The sequence below is a fragment of the Parasteatoda tepidariorum genome, chromosome 3, assembly GCF_043381705.1.
Source record: "Parasteatoda tepidariorum isolate YZ-2023 chromosome 3, CAS_Ptep_4.0, whole genome shotgun sequence".
NCBI lineage: Eukaryota > Metazoa > Arthropoda > Arachnida > Araneae > Theridiidae > Parasteatoda > Parasteatoda tepidariorum.
Genome location: NC_092206.1, coordinates 90,582,728 through 90,610,089, shown reverse-complemented (window position 1 = coordinate 90,610,089; position 27,362 = coordinate 90,582,728). Strand labels below are relative to the sequence as shown.

The window sequence follows — 27,362 nt, the reverse complement described above, 5'->3', positions numbered from 1 at the left end:
ACCCCCCTGTTTTCCTTTTGATCCCAATAAATGAGCCCTCTTTGCCCTTTTGTAAAATTAAGCCATCCTCCCTTAAAAACGCTTCCTTTTTATTCAGACTCCACTTAGAAAAAAATTTATTCATAGTTTTTAAATAATTACTCACTATTAAAATTTTCTAGGTTTATGGCTAAATTCTGATTACTATTATTATTTACTTTGTTAGGGTTATTCGCAACTGGTTAGATGTTTATAAGTATTTTTTTCCGGGGTGTGGATATTAATAATTTTTTTAAGTGATTTTAAATTTTAAAAATTATTTATTTTTTTAATAAATACCTTTTTTGAAAAAAATGAATCTTTAAATGTTGATTTTCTCATACTTTTCAGTTTATATTATAGAAAAAAGCTTTCAAGTTGTTTATCAATTAATCATTTTTTCCAAGCTATATTCTATGCTCAGAGATTGCCTTTTAACATGGAAACATTGGAAAAAAATGACTTGAAATTCCTTCATTCAAATTTATTGAATTTCATTAAAAACTAATTTTTGGCTTTCATACAATAAATTTTGATAATTATTATTAAGATTATATCTGTGTATCGATATCTCGAACTCCGATTTCGAGAAAATCTTGTTATGTCAAAAAACTATTTTTCCCCTTGGCAATATATATCCTAATTTGAATTCCTATGTCGAAGGGTTTCCTCTCAAAACCTTGCTACGTCAATTTAAAAAAAAAAAAAAGGAAAATAGAAAATGAATTTTTTCTGAAAAATCTTAATGTAAGTTCTTATGTAAAAATCTTACTTTCATTGTAAACCAATTATTTTCCATTGAATGCATAATTATTTTTGTCTTACTTTTAAAAATGAAATTATTATTGTTGTATTAAGACTTATAGNAAAAAAAAAAAAAAAAAAAAAAAAAAAAAAAAAAGCCTGCATACTAACAACAGCTTCTCTAAACTTTCGAGGAGAAAACCCCCCTTTTTTTCAAAATTTGCTTTCATAAAAAGATTTTTTTCCCTTTTCCACGTCGCAAGGGGGGTGGCAGTGTAGAATTATTTACATTCTTTTCTCCTACCAAGTGTTTCTTACTTCCATTTTTTAATGAACCCTCCAATGGGCCAATTTGTTTCTAAAGAGGATAAATTTAAATATATTTGGAATTGCTATTGAAATAAGGAAAAAAAAAAGATTTAGCTTAAATTTTAACACCTTTTTTTATTTATGAAATAAATTTTATAAATGCTACAAACTGCAAAAGGATTTATGTACTATAACTTCGTATATATTTTCTAAAACTAGCATAAATGGTTACCTATTCCTTTCAAATGTACTCAGGCCGACCAACTTCTACGCATTTTGTAAAACAATTTATAGAGTGGTAGACATTTACAAACTAAAGCTTTCAGAGTTTTTCTACATTTTGCTAAAATTTTTATAAAGCTGGATCAAAATAGCGTTGTATATGAACTTTTAAATCATTTATGTGTAGCGGTGCGGAAAATAAGTTCAAATTAATAAAAAAATAATACATTAAAACATAAACTTAGGTACCGCTAGAATAAGTTTTTACAAAAAGAGTAGAAAATTAGGCACCCCCTGTGTACTTCATCGCAATTGAAGATAATAACTAATGGAATACTAAATTTAAAGTTATAAAGTAGTTTACTACGGTGTTTTTGAAAGTGGTGGTAAGTCTTCTAACCACGGCTTGGTAAGTTCTTCTAACCAAGGATTAAACCGTAAACCAAGTGGTGGTAAGTCTTCTAATCAAGGATTAAACCGTGCCCTACTACTACTATGGATTTTCTGTAGATCTAGAAAATATTTTTCCTAGTGGTAGCAATGGTAATGTATTAATATTTTAATAAATAAGAAATGACAGTACTTTATACCCACGACTTATAAATCATTTTAAAAATGTATATAAATGGTCAGAAAAACGAATAGTCATCGTAATACAATTTATAATGACCTTAACAAAGTAGAAAATTATGAATGAAGCCACTCAGTGCACATAGTAGTGCGACTTTGATCAAATCTTCAAATTTGTTTTAAGCGACTCAAATATTAAATTTGTTTTATTATATGGGCATTTCAATTAATACTCACAACGCATTAAGATGGAATGCATCACTCTGCACCTCCGAATACCTTCGGGGGTGGGGGGGTGATTCAGAAAATTAAGATATCTGTTCTTTTTTCATCATTCTTCGATTTTATGTATATGTTCTAAATTATTTTTTCCCCTATCCCAGATTTTTCCTTTTTGTATATAACCTATTAGTTTATATTTTTTCATCATGTTAATTTACTAACGTTATCTTCCCATCTCCCCTCTTCCCTTAATCCTATTAAATTTCGATGAAGAAGCAGATAGTACAGATAGTGTTAGGTACCCATAATTTAAATTGACAATAATCATCACGAGTATTCGTCTTTAGCTATTAATAGTCACCGTGACTATTAAGATGCCAATTTGAACCGCTTTGTGAAAAAAATATTTTCTTGTGGTAACGATTGGATTTAAGTTATTTTTGATTTGTATTTACGTATACAAAAAGAAAGTGGAACATGGTATGTATTTACACTTTAACTTAATGATAAACTTCTAACTTTAAAGAGCATATATGACGTGCATCCGTATTCAAACTTGCAACGGAAGTATCAGACAAAATTAAGCGATACATCTGATACATACATTTTAGGGTCCTCCCCCTTTTTTTTTATATGTAAAGGCACCATTTGAATTTTTTGTATAATAAGGAGTGTTCTTTCGCGGGCAGAATTTTCCGAGACCTAATATATAAATAGATTTTAGCGAATGTGTTTATGCCATCAAAATAAATTTAAAGAATGAAATACGAGCCGCGATGGCCCAAGGGATAGAGCGTTCGTGAACGGGGTTCGATCCCGGCAGTGGCTGATCGATACGAATTCCGCATCAGGCTTGCACCGACCACACTTCTGACGTGAAATATCCTCAGTGGTAGACAGATCAAGGGTTAGAGTACCCTTGCCGTGAGGCTAACCGTGGGAGGTTCTCGTGGTCTTCCTCACCATGTAACGCAAATGCGGGTTAGTTCCATCAAAAAGTCCTCCACGAAGGCAAATTTCTCCCAATACTTGATCCAGGAGTCCCCCCTTGTCTTCGGGATTGGGTTAAACTTGATAAGCCTACAGAGTTGAAATTAGTAGTCGCAAATCCAAAAATTGGGTCGGCTGTTCAACAACGGTTATAAAAAAAAAAAAGAATGAAATACCAGATTTTATCGTTTTAGAAAACACATGGGTGAATGGGAGTTTTGACGGTAATGGCGTCCTATTATTGTGATGGCTCCATTTTTCATAAGAAAAAAAAGGGTAAGAGTCGTACACAATTTTAGCTTAATTTATTGTTATTGTTGCTGAGCAGCGGTGGCTCAGGACATACAGCGTTCGCCTTCCAATGAGGTGAACCGGGTTCGAACAACACCTCCTAGAATAATAAAGGCCTCAGCACGGATCAAATTAGTAGTCCGATGTGACGAAGTTAACTGCGCAGTTGATGAAAAATAAGAAAGATGTCATTACGTTCGGGGTACTAAGCTGCGCAGTGGTTGAAAATACGAAATATGTCATTACGTTTGGACTACTAAAGGATATTTATGGTAACCCGTGCAGAGGCCTACTCTTTTCTAGGAGGTGTTGGTTCGAATCGATAGCTGGCCGATACGAATTCCGCACTCAGTTCGCACCGACCACCGTGCTGACGTAAAATATCCTTAGTGGTTGACGGATCATGGCTTTCCTCTCCAAGTAACTCAAATGAGCTTTAGTTCCATTAAAAAAGTCCTCCACGAGCACAAATTACTCCCCCTACTCGATCCTGGAGTTTCCTTGTCTTCTGGATTGGGTTCAAAATGACTAGGATACGGAGTTGAACATGGGTGGTCGTAAACTGAAAATCCGGTCGGCTGTTTAACGACGGTTATAAAATAAAATAAAATGTATAACTGATAGAACATTTAGCAGAATGGATAGTAACAAATTACAAGAAAATAGTTCAGAGATAATTCTGTCGGTTGTAATATAACAACTCGTCCTCCTTAAAGAATTATTAGAATACAAAAAGAAAATAAGTTTAGTCAAAACCAGGAAATTTACTGAAATGAAGGACAATGCTTTGGGCAATAAAATTTCCAAATCCTTTGGCTAGAAACATGCTGGCAAACGAATATATGATTAAACGTCAAACATTAACGAGAATAATTTAGCAATTATATTCCTTTGAATAAAAATATGATTATTGCGTATGATTAAGAAAAAAACATGCAAATCTTTTATGTGCGTTTATTTTATTATTTTTACCATGTCCGTAAATTTCAGTGGATAAATTATATATTATATTTTTTTGGGGGGGAGGGGGTTCACATGAAATTTTCAAATATTATCTTCAATTTGCTCTTTTTTTTCCGCGACAAATTTGAAACCCTAATTATTAGTTATGTAAGATAAGCAAATAATTTTCCCTTCGTTTCACTTTTAAAACCATTTCCTAATTAATAGAATTTCAATTTTAAGAATTAGTAAGTAATTGTTTAATTTAATGCTAGTGCTTAAATCATTAGCATTTACGTTCGAGGGCAGATGAAATTGTTTTTCTTTTTTTTATGGTTTCTTTTTTTATCAGTTTTCTCCCAAATCGTGTTTTTTTCTTTTTTAAAGGGAGGCCCACCCTGCTTGCCCTTTGGTTCCCAAAAATGAGCCCACTTTGCCCTTTTTGTAAAATTAAGCCGCCCTCCCTTAAAAACACTGCCTTTTTATTTAGATTCCACTTAGAAAAAAATTTATTCATAGTTTTTAAATAATTACCCACTGGTAAAATTTTCTGTGTTTATAGCCTAAATTCTGATTACTATTACTATTTACTTTGTTAGAATTATTTTTCAACTGGTTAGATTTTTATAAGTATCTTCTTCGGGGGTGGATATTAATCATTTTTTTAAGGGATTTTAATAAAAAAAATTTTTTTTAAAAATACATTTTTTGAAAAAAAATGAATCTTTAAATGTTGATTTTCTCATACTTTTCAGTTTATATTATAGAAAAAAGCTTTCAAGTTGTTTATCAATTAATCATTTTTTCCAAGCTATATTCTATGCTCAGAGATTGCCTTTTAACATGCCTTTAATAATTTTTATAAGCTACAAATTTTTCTCTTATTTTGATGATAAAAGAGAATTACCATTTGAAATATACTCATAAAATAGTATGAAAGGATAATTTCGAAATTGTTGAGAATAAAATTCAGTTATTACATAATATTACACATTTTGATAAATATTTACGAATAAGTGAGTGAAAACTCTTTCAAAACTCTTAAGTGCGCTTTTCTATTTCTAGGGAGAACTCGGCTATTTTTTAACGAATCTCACTATGGAAAAAATTTGTTGTATTTATACAAGTACTTGAGAGTTCCACAATTAGCAAACAATCTATTTATTTTTTCTTTAATACATATTTATTAAATACAATGCATTACGGAATGCTATTATTACGGAATAAATACGAGCTTACAAGTTGTAGCTTAAAAATTATAGTTAAAAGTTGTTTAATTAAAGAAAAAAAAGCTTAAATGAAGATTTATATTTGAAAATTTAGTATTTAAAAATTATAAGTAAATTAAAATGAATACTTTTTAAATATCTCTTAAATTTTGAAAATGCTTTATTAGGAATTTAAAGCATAGCTCATTTAAAAATTTTCAATTATGCCTTTAACTTAAATTTTCTCGTATAGGGTGAAACCGGGTTAGTGGGTCCACTTTTCAATTTTTATTTTTTTCTCGCGGTAAAATTAAATATAAAGTTCAATTTCTTTTATAAGCTACATCACCTCCCATTCAAGATTGTTTTGCAAGAGGCTCAATTGGTAATTTATTTCAATTCATTACTATTAAAAAAAACTTGAGTTAACCGCCGTGTTCCGTTCATAGGAAAAATGTATTGATGAATTCATAGGAAAAATGTATACAGAAGCATTATTGGAAGATAAATATTATCCACTACAGTAACTACACTCTTTTCATTAGCATTTAAATTTAAAAATCCATTTTTGAAAATAAATAAAATATGACTTAAAATCGCCGATTGACCTGTGTAGGGGGCAGGGAACTGTCCTTGCATCAGAAAGGTTCTGGGTTCGAATCCTGGGCAAGGCATCGATGTTCTTTCCTTCTCTGTACTATCTGTCCTTACTGTGGGAACGACGTTGGCCCACCTAATAGGGTGCCCCTAAAAGAGAGGTCAACAAAATCGCCCTGTAAATACCTGAATTGACGGATGTTAACACTGGTGGGCATTGGAAAAAAAATGACTTGAAATTCCTTCATTCAAATTTATTGAATTTCATTAAAAACTAATTTTTGGCTTTCATACAATAAATTTTGATAATTATTATTAAGATTATATCTGTGTATCGATATCTCGAACTCCGATTTCGAGAAAATCTTGTTATGTCAAAAAACTATTTTTCCCCTTGGCAATATATATCCTAATTTGAATTCCTATGTCGAAGGGTTTCCTCTCAAAACCTTGCTACGTCAATTTAAAAAAAAAAAAAAGGAAAATAGAAAATGAATTTTTTCTGAAAAATCTTAATGTAAGTTCTTATGTAAAAATCTTACTTTCATTGTAAAAAAATTATTTTCCATTGAATGCATAATTATTTTTGTCTTACTTTTAAAAATGAAATTATTATTGTTGTATTAAGACTTATAGTCAACTATCATTACATATATATATTTATTAGTAATTATTCTTACGTTTCATGACTCTACTTTTTAGAGTCATATTTTAGAATATATTTTTCTACTTTTTAGAGTCATATTTTAGAATATATTTCTCTACTTTTTAGAGTTATATTTTAGAATATATTTTTCTACTTTTTAGAGCATATTTNTATTTCTCTACTTTTTAGAGTCATATTTTAGAATATATTTTTCTACTTTTTAGAGTCATATTTTAGAATATATTTCTCTACTTTTTAGAGTCATATTTTAGAATATATTTTTCTACTTTTTGGAACATATTTAGTTCTGAACTTGCTATAACGAAAACGAGTATACTGTAACTAGAATAATGCTTAGAAAAAAGTTTATCTGAATTTTCGTCCCTCCGTTAACAGTGAACCAACGTATCCCATGTTGTAGGTTTCACAAAATAACACATAAATTCTTTCCTTATCTTATGAATTTAAATTTAATTAATGATCTAACTTTGAAAAATGATTGCAATTTATTGTATTACATTGTTAAAGAAGCTAATTTTAGAAAGTGAAGTATAGTAGGGGAGAGTGGGGTCAATCGTAACATTTTTTACTTAACTATTTTTAACTAGCGAAAAAGCCAATATATTATTAGTATTAATTGACAGACGAGTAAAGTAGACTATCCTCTACTGAATATTAAATTATGGTTGATTTTGATCGTTTTATTTATTGTTGTTTTTAGAGATAAAATTGACATAAAAGTGAAATGGATCGATATACCAACCATTCTTTTTCTGTATTCAAAATATTGCAGAATTCATTTATTACCAAAGCGCACAATAGAGCATTTCTTAACTGGTGTCAGGCATTATGAGACAGTTTCTTTTTTTTTTTATTTATTATTAAATATTTGTTTTTCAAAGTTTTCTTTTTTTGGAAAAAAAAGAGGTTAAAAACCCCACACCTTCGGTTATTGATCACTAAAGGCCATCATTACTCTAGCAATGAGCTGTAACTATAGTAACTTAGAGAACTAAAATCATTGTTTGACTTACAGCTTTGTCCCAATCCCAAATCAGATAAAACAACGAATACCGAACCTAAGGAATAATAAAAGAAACTATTTAATCTTCATCTCTGTACCTAAGATGATGTATGCACTTGTTCCTGTCTCTGAGCCTCTGAGTCTAAAGGGGTGGTCTTTTTAGAAATTGTCGCCAACAGGTGATGCTTGAACAGACAAAAACCATTAGTTTAGTATCGCCAACAGGTAATCGGGCTTGAGTGAAAAGGGCAGTTATCTCTTAAAAGGACAGTTAGAGATAATTGAAGAGCTGAACAATTTGTGTGGAGATCTTCTTTGTTATTTGTGAGAATGCTGATTCAGTGCAAGGAAAAAGTGCACCGTATCGGCTTTATTGAGAATTTCGATGCGGTGGAATTTTGAAGACGGCGAGAAAAGGTACAAGAATTTGTCTGTGAGAAAACGGGTGCCAGTTTGACATAGCGATTGTCTAGTGATGACTTATAAATGTTTACCTGCTGGGAGCATGGNAAAGAAATTTTCAAAATATGAAAATGAAAACAAATTATAAGAAGATAAATTAGCATTTTTCAATAGGGAAGTTCTCATCCATAAATTTGATATTTTAAAATTTTCTTTTCAGCATTTGAAACTTAATGGCTTTCTCAAGGTTCGCTTGAACTCATTTTTTTTTTCTATGCTACAAATTTTTAACTGCTAGTGGACGAGAAAGAAAATTTGATATTAAAGATTTCCCCCTTGGTATGGCGTCCTCTTGAGCTAAGGCATGTGATGTACTAGATTGAATTAATTCGATTTGATGTACTAGTTGTGAAATATGTTAATGGATAAAACAAAAAAAAATACTTAATAGGATTGTAATAATTGAACCTGGTTCAACTTATTCCATCTCCACCCATATATATCTGTGACAGCAATTCTCTCTTAATAAAATTAATTAATCTCGAACCTCTCGTAATTTGGAGTCTTTTAATTGAATACTTTTTAATTTTATTGATTGCGAAGCAGTCCTGGGGTTCCATGAGCGAAGCGATCAATATTCCAAGCGGAGGGCCTATTTCTAAATAAATAGTAAGTGCCGAGGAGTGTAGAGTAAACACGGATGCTTTAGTTAAGGTAAAAACGTTGACAAGATCGATCTGTATTTACAAATACCTAAATCGATTTTTTAAATTCATTTTTTATATAAATGCAGGAAAAAATTATTCTATAGTTAAAAATCAATTAATTAAATCGAAATTTCATTATTTCTTTAAATTTAAAGAATATTTTAATTTTTAATGACCTAAAATTTCATTATTTAATTAGTTGGAAGTATTTTTCTTGGGCCAAATATTGACCTGTTAAAAAATTTATTTTCATTAAAAAATAATAATTTTTAATGTTTTCGATTCGATGTCTTCTTTGACTAGATGCTTGGGGTTGCTGTTCCCTTAATCCCTTATAAATATTTGCAATAATTATAAGACTATGAAAATCATTACAAATATATATATCTATCCCATATTAAAACGTTTTGTAAATTCTTAAATTAATGATTACTTTAAAAATACCGTTTGATTTAAATTGGTGATTTTTTTTTAAGTCAGTTGATTTTAATCGTGATCGCAATCAAGCTTATTTAAATCAACAAACACTGATTCAAAATGCTACATTTAAATCATAAAACCCAGTTATCTCGGCGTTCAATCAGTGACTCCTGATAACGATCGAATTTTTTTTTAAGACAGCATAGATAATGTTGTGGAGAATTCCAACATTTCCTTTTAATTTCCTATTCCATAGTAGTATGAGGTAAAAAAAAAAGACTAGCAGTCGACCTGTTGAATTCGACCTTCACTTTTTGTCTCTTCACATCTTCTTGAAGGTGAGTGAAAAGATAAAATGTCTGTTACACTATTTGATTGAGTGGTCGCTACACAGTTGATGTATTTAAATTTAGAAAAAAGTTTGCGTTCAATTAAATCATAGTTGGCAAGACAAGGTTTGTTGCTGTTTATGAAAAAAATTAAAAAGTAATCAAATATTATTAAAAAGAAAATTTTTATAAATGACCACTTTATTTTTCTAAAACATACCCCTCTTTCATTTTAAGGCTTTTAAAATTTTACCGTCACAACTTTAGCACATTTATTATGTTGTATACGTTTTTTTAAGGGCTTATTTAGTGAATGTTTGCCTAATACTAGTTTCAATGTTATTGTCAAATTTTTTTATAAATATTTTTGAATCAAAATAGATTTTTTTTAAATACTGCATAAGTTATGCAAGATCTTATTCTTGTTTGGACATTTATTTTTATGTTGCGCCTATAAATAATAAATTGAAGTTTTTGTATTTTGTTTTTTATTATATTCCATATGTTTTTAAATAGTTTTGTAAGATTAATCAATAGATGTTTCTTTAAATTGTCATGTATCTCAAACAAAATCATAATTATTTATAAAATGTATTAAGAAACTTTATATTTTATTAAAAAGAAACTTTGTATTAATTTAAAAAAATTCTAAATCTAGTGTCGAAATTAATTGTTTTAAATGTTAACCAAAAAGTTCTTATTTATGAAAAAGAAGAATTTTTTATAAAATTTGGAATTTTTAAAATCGTATAAAAATTCTAAAAAGATTTTTTATTTATTTATTCTATATTTCTTGCATTTGTTTCTCATTTCTATAGTGAATGCCTATCATAGTTTCTAAAATAAATGCTTATCTAATAATGCCTAACAATCAAAAATAAATGATTTACACATTAATTAGGCCTAACATTATCTAAAATAAATACCTTCAGCACTTTAATTCAAAAATTAGTGAAATCAAACTCATCTGTTCTGTATTTATGCTTTTATTCCCAATATCGTGATTTAAAATTCACAAAATGCGAAGCGTCATTCCTAATTCACTGGATTTCGTAAATCGCGTGAATTTAAACGGGTCCCATAAACATCGTGAATCGCAATACTTGATCGGAAAATTTTTGAAATTATGATATTTAATTTGTATAGCGCGATAAAAAGAATCGCCATGTCTAATTCATATATACAGCAAATAAATATTACAATGAGCGACTTGTAAATCGTGAAAATACAAATCGCTATTTAGGATTAAAATAGCAAACATTTCAAAACTTTCACCTTTGTGTTATTTTTAGAATGAAATAACTTTTCTTTTGTCACTCTGTTTTGTTGACTTCGACGATATATCTGAAGTTTAATGTACTATTTTATGTGTTTAATAACAATAGTTGAAAAGTATAAATTAGTGCATTAGTTTTTCCGGTTAGACAATTCAGCTTACCGAATCACACCTCGTCCTGTGGGTGTCACTTAACTAGGGTTAACTGAATGTTAATCGATTAAATGAAAAAGTAGTTAACCCATTACTTGGAAAGGTAAAATTGCCGGTACTTTTATCCAAAACTCTGCCAGGCATTAGATTATAACATACTATACAACCATACAAAAGGAAATAATTATATACAAATTAGGGGGGCCCAAAATGTAAACTGGCAAAGCAGTTATTTTATTCTTAGTTTTTTAAGTTCTTTAATAAAGCATGCCTCTACGCCGTGATATTTTAAAAATATCAAGCTTCAAATTTTTATTCTATAATCATGTAATTATGATTTCTTAAAAAAAAAAAAAAATCCTAAATAGTAGCTAACGTAAGAAAATTCCCTCTCAATTTAAGCATTAATGAACTACCATTCTTTTTGTAATAGCGCTTTTTATATTATTGCTACGTAAAAATACCGGCTTTGATGGCTTGTGGATAAATAGAATTTATATGTCCCACTGTCATGCAAAAAGGTAAAGTTTATGTATTTAAAAAAAAAAAAAAAAAAACGACGAATTCTTTACTTTTTTTTTTAACTGGAAAAATGTGTCTCGTTAATTTTAAAATAAGTAATAAATTGTACGTATTTGATTTTAGAAATATTTTTCGATCTCTCACTTTTGCCGACTTCAGTTGACAAAAGCGCGACGCTTTTGTTTAGAACAATAGCTCCAAAAGTTACCCGTGTCCATTGTTAGGCGTTTTTTTCTCTCTCCTCTGTCTCAAATTTGGCATTGTTTCTCTTAAAATGACATCCCGTATCGTGTGTCTTCATCTTAGATTATCGCCATTACTTCGGTTTCAGGTGTATATTTAAGATGATAGATTGGCAATTAAATTGCTATTTTATGCATTTAATGCAATCTTTTGTTTGGGAAGATGAGTAACTATCTTTCATCGCTGATTTATAAAAAGAAAAAGAAAAAATACCAATTGGCATTTGCTAAGAGAGTGATAGAATAAAATGCTACATGATTGGTATTAATATGAGTAAAATATAAGCATATGTTTAGGCTTATAAAATGGATTATCGAATTGTCATTAACAATGTAAGTTCTTTTAAAAATATATAGTTCACACTGGCGACAAATAATAATTATTCGCTATCTAAAGCAATAAAATATTATATAAATATATCTAAAGCAATAAATAGAAAGCTTTCGAGTTATTATAGCTATCTAAAGCAATAAAATATTATATAAATATATCTAATGCAATAAATAAAAAGCGTTCGAGTTATTATTCGCTATCTAAAGCACTAATTATTTGGTTTTCCTGCCTAAAGCACTAACACGAGTTTCATTTTAAGACCAGCGTAAGGAAAATATACTTTTTCTGTTTATTTAGCACCTTTGCTTCATACTGAATGAAAATGACCCTTGGTCAGAAACTAGTGTTTATATGTTTGGCAATGAATTTTTCTTCCTCATCATGTAACGAAAATGCAGGTTAGTTCCATCATAAAGTCCAATTTCTCCCAATTATTGATCCAGGAGTTTCCTTGTTGTTTGGATTGGGCTCAAAATTACAAGGCTGCGGAGTTCAACACTGGTTATAATAACACATAGGATGTGTAATGTTCACAGCATGCTATTATATGACAAAACCAGCTTACCATACAATTTTATTTTAATTTTAAGACCGTCATTGAACAGCAGACACAATTTTTTGGTTTTAAGACTACTAATGTTCAACTCCGTAGCCTTGTAATTTTAAAACTAATCCAGAGGACAAGAATCTACTCCTGGATCAAGTATTGGAGGAAATTCTTTCGGGGAGGAACTAACCCGCATTTGCGCTATATGGTGAAGAAAACCACAAAAACCTTCCACGGTTAGGCAGAAGAAAAGAGAGATATTTTCCGTCAGCACTGTGGGCGGTGCCACCCGGGTGTTAAATTCGTGCCCATCAGCCATCGCTGGGATTCGAACTCGGTTCACCTCATTGGAAGGAGAATGCTCTATCCCCTGAGCCACCACGGCTCTTACCAAACTATTACATGGATTGCTGGTTCGAGGATAATTTATTTTATGGTGTTTTGAGTCAAAGTTTAGCGGTCATGAACTAACCAGTTGATTTCAAACCCCGCTTATAATTTCAGCTAAATAGACGCATAAGTGCCTAGGCGACTCTTAAATCGGATTCTCAACCGAATAATTTCGATTTTATGTATGTAAACCTACATTATTAATTTTGCTTTCTATTTTATCTATAATTTTTGCTTTTTCGCATTTTGTTCAGTATATATGTTACTGTGAATGAGAGATATGGGTGGTTGTTAAGTTCCACCGCCGGTGAATGTTGACAATCACACATAGTCGCTTTGGTAAATGTCCGAAATATATACTAGGTCTAGTTAAGTGTCATTGCATTTATGTACATTATACATTTGCCCTATATTATACGGTATACATTTGCCGTGTGTGCCCTACATCAATGTTTTTTTTTTTTTTTTTTTTTTTTTTTTAAAGGTCAAGAGCCATTGCCCAGTGTGCATTTAACCGGATTAGGAGAATCATCAGTGTACTCCGAACACTGATGTTTCTCCTACTCTATCCTCAACCAATATTAAAATATAGAATAAATATAATAATATCAACGAATAAATTAATATCAATTCGGATATAACAAATATTTCAGACATTAAGTGACTATTTAACTGTTGACATTCACCGGTAAAAGTCGGTAAACAAAAACTAATGCGGTTTCGATAATCAAAACTCAAACACAACAAAATATTTGCAATAAATTATAAGACTATGAAAATCATTAAAAAAAATGTATATCCCATATTACAACGTTTTGTAAATTTTTAAATTAATGATTACTTTAAAAATACCATTTGATTTAAATTGGTGATTTTTTTTTCTTTTTTGAAAAAAAAAATTAGCTGATTTTAATCGCGATCCCAATCAAGCCGATTTAAATCCGAACATAGATGTTTCTCCTAATCTGTCCGCAGCAGATATTAAAATATTGACATTCCCAGTTTAAGTCAACATTCTCGTGATTTCAGTAATTCACTAGTAAGGGTAGCTCGGATATTATTAATTTTCAACAAAACTAATAAACTTTAGATTAAAACAAGAATTCTATCATTTGCTTCAAAAAAGCAGTTATTTAAAGAACATTAAAAATTTTTGTCCTTCTATTTTCATTTCTAACCTTAATAAATTCCTGCTGTTTAATATGGAGAAGTGGTGAACGTTTGGATTACTAAACATCCAATAAATATATTTTTTTTTATCATATTAGCAAACTTTTATGATTAATTTATTGACCGGAAGAATTTAGGAAATATTCTAGGAGAGAAAAAGAGAATTATTCGTCCTAGTTATTAAATTCTTCATTTATACTTAAGAATGCAAATAAAAATATTTATTAAACATTCACTGCTTTATTAGAAATATCTTTAAATCAGTTTTATGGATGCATTTTAATTACAAAATGTTTTTTTTTATTATTCCAAAATGATTAAAATATTTCTTTATTATAAACCTAAATTATATTATATAATGAAATACCATTATTTTATTATATAATATAATACCATTATTTTATTATATACATAAATTTATTATATAGTAAAATACCATTATGTTATATAATAATGATAATAACATTTATAAAAATTAAAACTAATTTTTAGAAAAAAATTCGTTTTAAAATCATTCTTATAGTGAATAGTTTGTAAATGTTTTATCAAATAGTAAAAAATAGTTTCCCAATTTGTTGGCGCGTTTTGTCTCAATGTTTTAATGCTGCGTCAAGAATAATTCTGCATTTTCTAAGAAATACATAATTAAATTATGTATAACAGTTTTACCTATTTACTGTCGTAAAATGACTTATTTATATAAATGTGGCATTATTTTTTATTTATAAGCAATGGTAAAAAAAAAGATACAGTAAAACTTGTGTAAGTTGACCACTTGTGGTGCATTGTTTTAGTGGTCAACTTAGACAAGTGGTCAACTTATAGAGGGGAGGGGTCATTGTTTACTTTTTCGTTTCCTATATCAAGTTGCTATACATATATATATTTTTTTTTTACCTGACTTATAAATTTTATTCAGAAAATATGCAAATGAATATCGTGAGAAATGTGTTTAAACCTGAATGAACTTCAATTTGATACATATAATTCTAATATTTAACTAATTTTTTTTAAAAAAATTATTTCGTTAGTTATGCATGCGAAGTGTTTAATAAATATAATTTCTTAAAATATCAGAACACGAAAACATGTAATTGGAAAACTTTAGCAAAATAAACTTATTTGAACACTTTAAAATTTATTTACTATACTTAAAGATCAAAGACCATAAATAAAGGATCAAAGCATATTTCAGAGCATTCATTTATTCAAATGCTCACTATTGCAAGTGGAAGAGCAACTTTTCAACTAACATACCTGTTTTCAATGAATGGATGACAGAACTGGTCAAAAGCTGACCCCTTACAGTTTCCGCTGATGGTCAACTCACAAAAGGGTTTAGATTAGCTTTTTTCACTATTTCACAAAACAAGTGAAATTTTAACATACATTGCCAAAATGACAGAAAATTTTCTGAATTTTTTTTTCTGGTCAACTTAGGGTTTTAGAATAGAANTATTCTTTTTTTGGTTTATTCTTTTTGCATTATTTAATTAGATGATAAAACAATAGAAACATACAAAAATATTGATTATTACTCAATATTATACAGAAATATAAGCAATACTCCTTAAGTGGGCGGGGCTACCCGACTCTCCCCTATATGTTACTGTGAGTGAGAGATATTGGTGGTTGTTAAGTTCCACCGGTGAATGTTGACAATCACACAGCAGCTTTGATAGATGTCCGAAATGTATACTAGGTCTAGTTTACTGCCACTGTCTGGTATACATTTGCCCGGTATGCATTTCACCGGTACTCCAAACGCAGATGTTTCCCCTAATCTATCTTCAGCAGATATTAAAATATCGATATTCACAGTTGTAAGTCAACATTTTCTTGATTTCGGTCATTCACGGTAACATATGTATTAAACTTATTAATTAAAATGTATGATTCATTACTAGATAAGTATATGTAATGAACCGTAAGACTTTCAAAATTGTTCTTTTTAAGTATTTGGTTTTTTCTTATTAAAAAATTAAAGTAAGGGTTACTCGATAATATTAATTTTCAACAAAACTAATCTCTTTAGATTAAAACAAATATTTTTTCATTTGCTTCAAAAAAGCAATTATTTAAGGAACATTAAAATTTTTTGTCCTTCTATTTCTATTTCTAACCTTAATAAATTCCTGCTGTTTAATATGGAGAAGTGGTAAACGTTCGGCTTACTAAACATCCAATAAATATATATTTTTCTTATCATATTAGCAAACTTTTATGATTAATTTATTGAGCGGAAGAATTTAGGAAATATTCTAGACGAGTGAAAGAGAATTATTCGTTCTAGTTATTAAATTCTTCATTTATACGTAAGAATGCAAATAAAAATATTTATTGAACATTCATTGCTTTATTAGAAATATCTTTAAATCAGTTTTAATTATGCATTTTAATAACAAAATAATTTTTTTATTATTATTCCAAAATGTTTAAAATATTTTTCTTTATTATAAACCTAAATTATATTATATAATAAAATACAATTTTTTTATTATAAAATATAATACCATTATTTTATTATATACATAAATTTATTATATAATAAAATACCATTATGTTATATAATAATGATACATTTACCAAAAATTAAAACTAAATTTTAGAAAAAAAAAATCGTTTTAAAATCATTCTGATAGTGAATAGTTTGTAAATGTTTTATCAAATAGTAAAAAAATAGTATTCCAATTTACTGTCGCGTTTTGTCTCAATGTTTTAATGCTGCGTCAAAAATAATTCGGCATTTTCTAAGAAGTACATAATTAAATTATGTATAACAGTTTTACCTATTTACTATCGTATAACAACTTATTAATATAAATGTGGCATTATTTTTTATTTATAAGCAATGGTAAACACGAAAAATCCCAATTTATTGAAATTGCAAATTGTTTAAGATCTTATTTTTTTGTGTTCAAAAAGTTTCCCTATGTAATTTTAATCTGTATGGTGTGCCCTAACTATCCTAGATGTTCCCCGCAACATTTACGCGACCATTGTTATAAATAACGTTTTTAAACATCTACATTTCGATACAAATTTGACAGTTGTATATTCAGTACAGTTGTTCTAAGTATCATCAGTTACAGTTTGCAATTTAGGTAAAAGTTTGAACTATGATTTAATGGATAGGAAATGCGTTAGTCTATTTTTCCCTATGCTTAAAGAATAAGCGAACCATCAAACCAGTTTCCCGAAACCAATTTTTTTTTCTAGGTCTTATCTTTTATACTTTGCCAAACATAAATAAGAAATGTTAACAACAAAATGTAGGACAGATAAGTGTCATTTGTAAGTTTAATCCTAGGAACTTTCCCTTCCTTCAAATCTGCTCAAGACATTTGTTGGTGTGAATTAATTTCATTTGGCGCCTCGCTGTTTATAAGTAAACAAGGTTTGACAATAGATTCTTCTTTCGATGAGATTAACAACAAGGTCGTATCTCTTGATTTGTAGGCAAATGGAGTGCATAGGATTGTATAACCTGGGAACAGGTTTTTCATTCAGAGAAATCCAATAGCCTTTCATCCTAGTCTATGTGATACCTGTCGTCATTCTCTTAGTAACAGGGATATCACATTCATTTCCTCTTTCTGGGATTGAAACTGAGAACGTATTGATCGAATTTTCTTTCCAGATATAAAAAAAAAAATTTTGAGTCAAGGTATGTAGGAGACACTTAAGGCTCTTGGGAAGAGGAAAAAAAATTCTAATTCTGGAATTGAGATGCGTTATTTGATTCTAGTTCCACCTGAAGATCTATTACAGTTACAGTGAAAATAGACTAGGTTCTAATTTGTATATAGCAGAAACTCGTTTTTTATATTTTTTAAAATTAAATTTATAAAGCAAATATATTTCATTAGTTACAACCTCTGCACTAATTAATTAAAAGATAATAATAATTATTATTTTTTAATCTATTGTAAACTAGAATAACGAACAACGATTTTAACATCACAAAATTATTTTATAAAGCATGAGTACGCGGCGTTTCTGTGTGACAAAAAGTAAATTTTTTAAATAACATTCATTTTTTTTTTCTTCTGCAGTGCTACAAGGAGCACTTTCTTCAAGCATACAAGTAAATCGAAAGGTAGTATTCCTTATACTACTGAAACTCAACCACTTTTTATTAAATGGTTGGTAAAATGGTACTCTATTTAAATGTTTAACTTTTATTATCAAAAAGGTTGGTTTTTTGTTATTTACAAAAATAATTTGTTAGACTTTTTTCCTGGACGCTGCTTAAAGTCATTTTGTCAAATAAAATCTTAGAAAACTAGAGCAAAAAAAAACGATTAAAACGGTTTTAAAAACTTTTTAATTTGTTTTATTTTTTTCTTAGCTACTAAGAGCATCGAATACCTAGCACACACACGAATTTCTCAAACATACGTACAAATAAATCCAAATGTTGTGTATGATTAAAAAGCATCTACAAGTAAAAACTTTAGTTATAATGAAAAATGAGAAGCAGAATAAGAAAAACCACAGTGGTCAAAAGGGAAAAATCAAGGTAAAATGCATTTCCACGCGTTATGGAGAGTTGATGAGGAATTAATGTCATTATCAAAGGATTTTTTTTTTTTTTTTTTNTTTTTTTTTTTTTTTTTTGTGATCGCTTGAAATATGTCGACTGTTATTTCCAGTTAGTACATTTTGGAGCGAATGAAGTTTTTAATGAAGTAATATCTTGTTCAGTTTCTAGGGATTATTTATTTGATGGTTTTAGGATTGTTAACTAAAGCGAATTGTCACTAATAATGTATAACTAATCTTTATGTTTCAGAATGAAAGTTAAGAGTATTATTTTGTTGAAAGTAAATCTTTTTTCTTTCTACAGAACATTAATTTTAGCTTACTTTATGACTTTGTGGTATAAAACAACGGTTTAGATTTTTATTAATTCTATATTTTTCAATTTCATTTTTTTATGTGAATCATGCTGCTCTAGTAATTACACTCATTTCAAAGGCATTAAATCAAAGAGTTTGACCCGGTCATCTCCACGTCACTGTCTACTGTCATAGATAAAATTTTTAAATAGTACTTAAAAGTAATTTATCTAAAAAAAATGCCTATGAGGTTATGAAGCAATCTTTAAAAAAGTACCAGGGACACTCAAGTGTAAAGAAAAAAATATATTCATTCATGTTCTGAGTCATCACTTTATAAGCTACACATATATTTAAAAATTCTACCCTACTAACTATTCCCCCTACTGAATGTACTCGAAGGCGGTATTCATTGTATGAAAGGTCAATAGGAATTTTGAACCTATTTTGGGGTTATTATTGGTGATATAATGAATATGGGGCGCCAAAAAGGTTCCATAATGTCGTCGACCCTTTGACTAAAGATTGGAAAAATGCATCATTTTATAATATGTAAAATATGAATTATAGAAAAAAAGTAATATGTTAAAAAGATAACTATAAATTTCTAATGAAGTGATATATATTTATATATGTTTTAATTATGCTTATATTTAGGTTTACGAAGATTTTATTACGTAGAAATTGTTTCGTTATTCCAATTCTTATTAAATTATTTTTATTTGTTCTTCCTATTAAATTATCTAGTTTTTCTTCTTTTTTCTTTCTTTTTTTCAATTGATCTTTAAAACAAAAATTACTAGAAATTTAATACTTAATTTCAATTTCTTTTTTTTTTTAACGAAGCAAGTTGCTCTTAAATTACTAAAGTATATCTGACCGATGTGTACATAAAAAAAAATGCCATGATTTCGAAGTTAATATGTATATATAATCCTACAATAATGGAAGAGACAGTTTCATCACTTTTTGAATTTTTTTTTATTTCTCACGAAATACTCAGATTATTATTTTGTAACTTTAAAGTTGTTTAGTTCATGCAATTTTTTACACTTTGTAATTAGGTTTAAAGCTTTCAGACGTTTAAGGGGCCGACTGTAAATTACGAAGGATTTTTAGACAGACTATGCCGGGAAATCAAGCAATAAACTTGTATCGATTTCTATAAATATTATTTGTAACAACTGCATAAAATTTCGTTATTCTAGCTTAAATACTTATACAGATATGAGCATTTTTTTAAAAAAAATTTATTTTTTTGTCTTGCGATTTTGCTATAACTTTAAAAATTAAAACGAAATTAAACGAAAATTTTGAAGTGATTTGAAATTAAATACAAAAATTTTGTTTTAAAATTTGAAAAAAGATCGCTTAAAACTACGCAAAATATTAGTATTTAAAGTAGTTCTTTTGTACTGCTCATGGACGGGAAAAATTTTAATTTTTTTTTTTTTAAAAAATAGAATTTGAAGTATGATTGATATCGAGCATGTGTTTTATTTCTTGGTTGTGAGTTTACGGGTATATGTTACGGGTATCTGTTCATTATCTGGCATGAAGAAGAAGAAAAAAGAGGTACGGCTTCACTTATGATTATGTATGTGACTTTGAAAATGCTTGGTTAGCGATTTTATCATTATTTCACTGCAATTTCTTTTTCAAAATTTTCTGCTGTTATGATGATGCTGAGAAAATGATTACTTTGCTAATAATAATTTTTCCCAGAAATGCTTAATCGATGTTATTGATTATGGTGCAATAGATAATGAAAACTATTGTTCTTTTAAATAAACCCGACTTTATCATTCCCTTGTCCTTTTTAATAAAAATGAGTTATTGCTCGGGCGTGAATTTAACCCTTTATCTGAATAGAAGACAAAAGAAGAATTGCGTTTAACACCTTCAGCTTTTGTTTGATTTCTTTAGCGATGGAGAATGTCCTTCAACAAAGTGTAAAAAAAAAACAAATCTTTGATGAATTCCATCTCACACTGATAACTTTTATCAATATGGCAGTTTTGATTTTAATGATTAAGATCGATAAAAAGTAACTAATCTATTATTTATCCTGGCCCACTTGTACTTTCTGTTTGTCGTAAATAATTCTCACATTTTCACAAAAATTTATAAGGTTTTTGAAATTAAACTTACCCTCTTCGGAGGTCTAGGCTGGCGGTTCCAAAATGATATTCTACGGAATCATAAAGCAGCTGTTCCTAAAAGATGTTCTACGAAATCATAAAACAGCAGTTCTTAAAAGATGTTCTACGGAAATATAAAGCAGCAGTTCTTAAAAGATGTTCTACGGAATCATAAAGCAGCAGTTCCTAAAAGATGTTCTACGGAAGCACAAAGCAACAGCTCCTAAAAGATGTTCTACAGAATTATATAGCAGAGGTTATTTAAAGCTGTTCTATGGAACTATTAAGCATTTCCTGAAAGATGTTTTATTGAATTAGTTTTATTAAATTAGTTCCATATATACTGTGAATGACCGAAATCGGTGGTTTCTGACTCCACTGGTGAATGTCGACAATCATATAGTCGCTTTGGTAAATGCTCGAAATATATACTAGGTCTAGTTAAGTGCCACTGTTCGGTATGCATTTGCCCGGTATGCCCTACATCAGTGTTTTTTTTAAGGTCAAGTGCCACTACCTAGGATGCATTTAACCGGTACTCCGAACACTGATGTTTCTCCTAATATATCCTCAGCAGGTATTAAATTATCGAATAAATATCAAAGAATAAATTAATATCAAATTGGATAAAACAAATATTTCAGACATTCAACAAAGCGGCTATGTGATTGTTGACATTCACCTGTGAAAGTCGACATTCTCTTGATTTCGGTCATTCACGGTAACATATACACAGAGGACGAGTTGCATGTGCTCTATGTCGACATTGAAAGATAAATTTCAATTTGCAAAATTAATGTTTTTAAATTATTTAATATCGTTTTTGAACTAAGTAATGATTAAAGTCAGAAATGCCTGTTGTCTAAATTCCATTTCATCGTGACTCATAGTTTCATCCTGAAGAAAGTTTTAGTGAAATTTAGGTTTTGAACACTGGATTTAAGTTTAAACATACATTTGGTACTAAGAATCTTAATTTGAATAAATTTACGCAAAATAACGTGAAGCAAAACAGTAACTTTTAAATTCAATTTTTACAATAAATTATATGCTTCACATTTTGGTTTTTTAAAAATCATTCATTGCCTTAGACTTTCCCTTTAAATAGCCCTATGCAACTACGTGTTATATATTCTTAAAATATAGTCTTAAATTATCTCTTGTTAATACATTGTCAAAACGACTAAAATGATTTTTTTTAAACTTTGTTTATTAAAAAACTTTTGTGAATTGTGGTCGGGTAAATGAAAGAAAATCTATCTTAAAATGGATGCTCTGTTAGTCATAGTTTAAACAAATCGGTGTTGATAACTGCCACTTTAAAAGAAAATCAAAGCGTCTAGAATTATTTTGAAACCAGTTTTGTCGAAATCAATCTCATTTCACTGTTATTAATCATAGATTTTTTTTTTTATTATTATCTGTCAGAATAAAAAAACACATCCAGAAAAATCAAGTTTGTCAACATCTTGTTTATCAATCCGAATATACTTTCTACGATGATCATCTGTACGTTGTCATAGAAACGCCATAAAACAAAAATTGAATCACACTGTTGCAATAGTAATGAAAAAAAGATAATCGTGATTATGTTTTAAATTTATTTTAGAATAGGGAATCATTAAAATGAAATCTGAAGTGATAATATGTTATCTTGTTGTTGAATTCAAAGCTTGTGTGAAATGGATGTATGTTTGTTAAAAATGTATTTTTAGATTTGCATTAGTAATTAAAAGGTATGAAGTTAAAACTCAAAAGAAGGGTTATAAATACTAAAATGTTCTGTCCATTTGATTCCAATGCATGGCAGGTCAACTGATCCATTTTTAATACCGACTTTGATGTGATTTTTTTTTTCATTCTCCCTTTAATATTTACTGTATGTAAAGATATATAACAAGTAAATTTGATTTATTATTTCAATTGGCCGATTTTAAATGCCCTTTCTTAAATTTAACATGGAAATATTCGTTAGCCATATTTTAACGTCTCTTTATTTTTGAATTTACCTGTAGCTTTATTTTATTTTATAAACGAACCCAATTCTGAGTTTACGGCTACCAATGTTTCACTCCGTAGACTTGCAATTTTAGACCTTACACAAAAGGCAAGTGGATCAAGCCTTGTGATAAATTAACCTTCGTGGAGGACTATTTGATAGAACTAACCCGCATTTGCGTTACATGGTGAAGAAAACCACGAAAAACTTACATGGTAGGCCTGTTGACAAAGGGATTCTAACCCATAATCCGTCTACCTTTAGAGATATTTTATGTCATCACTGTGATAGGTGCGTGTCGAGTGCAGAATTTGTATCAACTGGGCACTGCTGAGATTCGAATCTGGGTCACCTCATTGGAAGGCGAATGCTGCCTCCCCTAATCCACTGCGGCACTTTACCTTGAGTTTTATTGCATTTTATAGCCGTCGTTAAACAGCAGACCTAATTTTGAGCAGACCACTGCCAATGTTGAACTCCATAGCCTTGTAATATTGAACCCAATCCTGAAAACAATGGAACTCCCGAATCAAGTATTGGAAAAGATTTCCCAACATGGAGGACTCTTTTAAGGAACTAACACGCATTACCGTTATATTTAGTGGAAAACCCCGAAAGGATCCCATGATTAACCTGACGTCAAAGTGATTCTAACCCATGATCCGTCTACCTTTGAGGATATTTTGCATTGTGGTCGGTGCGAGCCTGGTGCGGAATTCGTATCGACCAGCCACGACTGGGATTTGAACCTTGGTCATTGAAAGGCGATTGAACTCATTGAAAGGCAAATGATCTATCCCCTGAGTCACTGGCTGCGACTCTTTACCTTGAATTTGAATTTATTCAAAAACCCAGTTTAAATGGTTCTTTTTTTAGTTTAACTCTGAATTAAATTTAATTAGTGGCCCAATTTAAACACCTTTTTATCTTTATGTATTTTTTTTTTTTATACCGCAGATCTGAGCTCATTCATAGACAAATTTAATAACCGTTTTCCTGATTCGCTGGTCGGTGACCAACAAAGATGCGACGAAAGTCATTGCTAAATAAGAAAGTCCGGAGTCGAACAATTCAACTACAGATGGCATTAAAACGGTGCAAAAACTTCTCACTCTTAACCTTCAACTTTAAGAACGGCATTTGAATAAAGTTAGTGTTAAAGATCGTAATGTAACATTTTTCCAGGTGTAACATTCAAGCCTGTAGAAGACTTTGCAGACGGAATTTCATTCGTTTTACGATTGAAACGTCTGAGAGCATTCTTTTCGATTTGATTCATCATGTTTTTCTGCATCATAAAAAGGCTTATTTCAGTTTTATGACAGAATGAAATGCATTTAAATCCTTCGTGTGAGAAAAAAAAAAGATTTGCCATGAAGGATCTTTCTGGAATGTATGGAACACAGAATTGTTCGAAAACATTAATTATTCCTAGTTTCTACATAAGCTGTAAACTTGTAAGAGCGAAGTTAAGTTGAACATAAAGGTCCATAAATGGCTTCTGTCAACTGAAGTGAAATGAGGATAAATATTCATACATTTAATGTCGTTTTCATGTGTCTTCATAAAATTCTATCACTTGATAGAATATAAAATTAAACCCTGTGCATATATATATTCAATTTTTAATAGAATGAAATGTTTGAATCGGTTTTTAAACTTAGTTACAACATTCGTTTCTTTATGCAGTGCCATATATTTTGCATGCGATGATTTACATAGAATGAACTTCTCAAAACACGAGTTATAATTTAGTATTATATGCATGAAGTTTTGAATTGCACTTTGGAGCATTCTTTAAGACTTCATTTGTTATTCAAACTATAATTCTCTTGGTTTTACTTTCCTTTAGAGTTTAAAGAACTGTTGTTCTTTTTTTGTTCGTTGAAATTATATTTTTCCTTAAGAAGTTAAAATCGTTTACTATTGCACGTTTTTCAAATTTAGATTAATGATACGAAAAACGTGCTGGTGAAAAAAAAAATTTATTTCAACATAAAATTTCATATTTCTCCCTAATTTTATGCTAAAACAAATTTATCGAAATTTGATTTTATAGTTTTTATTTTTTTTTTATTTTTAAAAATTTTTGCAGTCTTAATTAAGGCAAGTAAAATGTTAAATGGTTATTTTGTTATCACAAGGGGTAAATGATAACGTAAAATGAGGTAGATAATTATAATTTTAAAAAAATTACTATACTATTATTTTTCAATTTGCATTATTTACGTCTGCTTTACAATACTAACGTTATAACGTTTTCAATTTAAGAGCAATGACAATTATCAATATTAATTAATATTTAATCACGTTCCTCTAGAGCAGTGTTTCCCAAACTTATGAGTTTTGTGTACCCTTTCTAAATTTTTCGTAACGCTGTGTACCACTAATAAAAAAAATGAATGTATTTTTTACAATAAAAAAATTGCACAAAAGTTAAAAGACACGACTGGCTGTTGTTAACTGTTGACTCTGCAAAAAATAGGCAATAGAAAAATACATAATTTTAAATTTTCATAGCTAGCCTTGTCTTTAAATAAAATATTTTGAAATTTTCGTTTGTTGCGAGATATTTCGCATAAGAACGCGTACCCCCACTAAACTGTTCCCGTACCCCTGGGGGTACGCGTACCACACTTTGGGAAACACTGCTCTAGAGTCACAGTACATTTCTTTTCACCATTGTTTCTAACAAATTTTAATTGGAAATCTTCGTATCTACAATATCAATTGATAACTTAGATACAAAGAGTTAACAATCAACTTAGGCTTTCTCTCGTATTTTTATTTACTCCAACTTACTTAATTTTTTTTTAAAAATATTTTATTCTTTTATGTAATAGTTAAATTCCATGCCAACTGAAACCAGTAGTAGAATTTCAAGCGTAACAGAGGGGAAATCACACAGGTATTTTATCATAAAAAAAGTAGTAAATATATGTGAAAACAAAAAATTGTGCAATAATATGCTACTTTAAGGTGCAATGTTTAATTAAAAGGCATGATATTTCCCTGTAACTATTTGCAAAATCCCCTCTGTTACATTACATTTTTTGAAGTTAATAAAAATGTGTAAGCAATTTAAAAAGTCTTATAATAATTTATTTTACCTTGAAATGTGATTATTAAAAAAAAATTAAAAATAATGTTTAGGATGTTCCAAATCACAGAATGTAGCGGAAATAACAGTGCATGTTAAAAATGTGGGATTTTCTTTGTCCCCCTCTGTTACGGGCGCTTTTAATTACCTCACAATTAAATTATGAGGCTCTTTTATTATTTTTTGCAATTAAATTAAACATTGCCCCTTAAAGTAGCATATTATTGCAAAATTTTTTGTTTTCACATATATTTAATACATTTTTTTATGATAAAATGCCTGTGTGATTTCTCTTCTGTTACGCTTGGAATTCTATAATAAATTCTTTTATAAACGAGGAAATGAAAATTGACTAAATCAAACGTTTAAAAATAACAAATAGAAAAATTTTATTAAATGATAAAATTACTGAAATTTTGATATTTGTGATTTTTGAAAGTTGTTTTTAATCAATTTCAATTTAATCACAAAGGATTAATTTTAATTTTTTTATGCAAAATATGTGTTGATTATATATGGGAAAGCATTTAAATAGTAGCTATTAGCAATAAAATTCAAAAGTGCCCCTATCTCACTCCTAGGGGGTGGGAGTGAAAAATGGAGTTTGGTATCATTGGATAGTTTTTTTTAAAAAAAATATTGAATTGCGTTGATTTTCCCTTTTCGATCCGATGTATATTTCTTGAAAAATTTGGCCGTTTCGAAACTTTTTTACCCCGTTCAATTTTTTTAAAATTAAATTAATTTTGGTTTCACTAATTGTATATGAAATCGAATGCGAAACTTTTCGTAATACTTAGAAATGTCAGCTGTATTTCATATATTGCATTGCTTTAACTTTCTTTATGTTCTAATCAAAACAGCTGTTTGACAAAAAATATCGTTTGCTTTTCTCGGGAGAGACGACCGCAAAATACAGCTGTGTACACGTTTAAAAACACTGGTTAGTGGGTTTTCAACTTATTTTGCCTCTATATAATCCATCTCTATTATCTGTCAAGGTGAG

At 29.2% G+C, this 27,362-nt stretch overlaps 1 protein-coding gene across 7 annotated transcripts in view; it reads left to right on the top strand.

Annotated features, from left to right (window-relative positions):
- LOC107452712 (transcription factor EB) overlaps nt 1-27,362 on the top strand; it is a 109,826-nt gene that overhangs the window by 59,427 nt on the left and 23,037 nt on the right. Inside the window, exon 1 of one of the 7 annotated variants that reach the window (XM_071178980.1) lies at nt 9,545-9,650. The exons of 5 other annotated variants lie outside the window; for them this stretch is intronic. The gene's annotated coding sequence lies outside the window, so the exon portion shown is untranslated. Of the gene's footprint in view, nt 1-9,544; nt 9,651-27,362 lie in introns of those variants that run through there. One more of the 7 variants, XM_016069281.3, reaches the window with a different exon arrangement.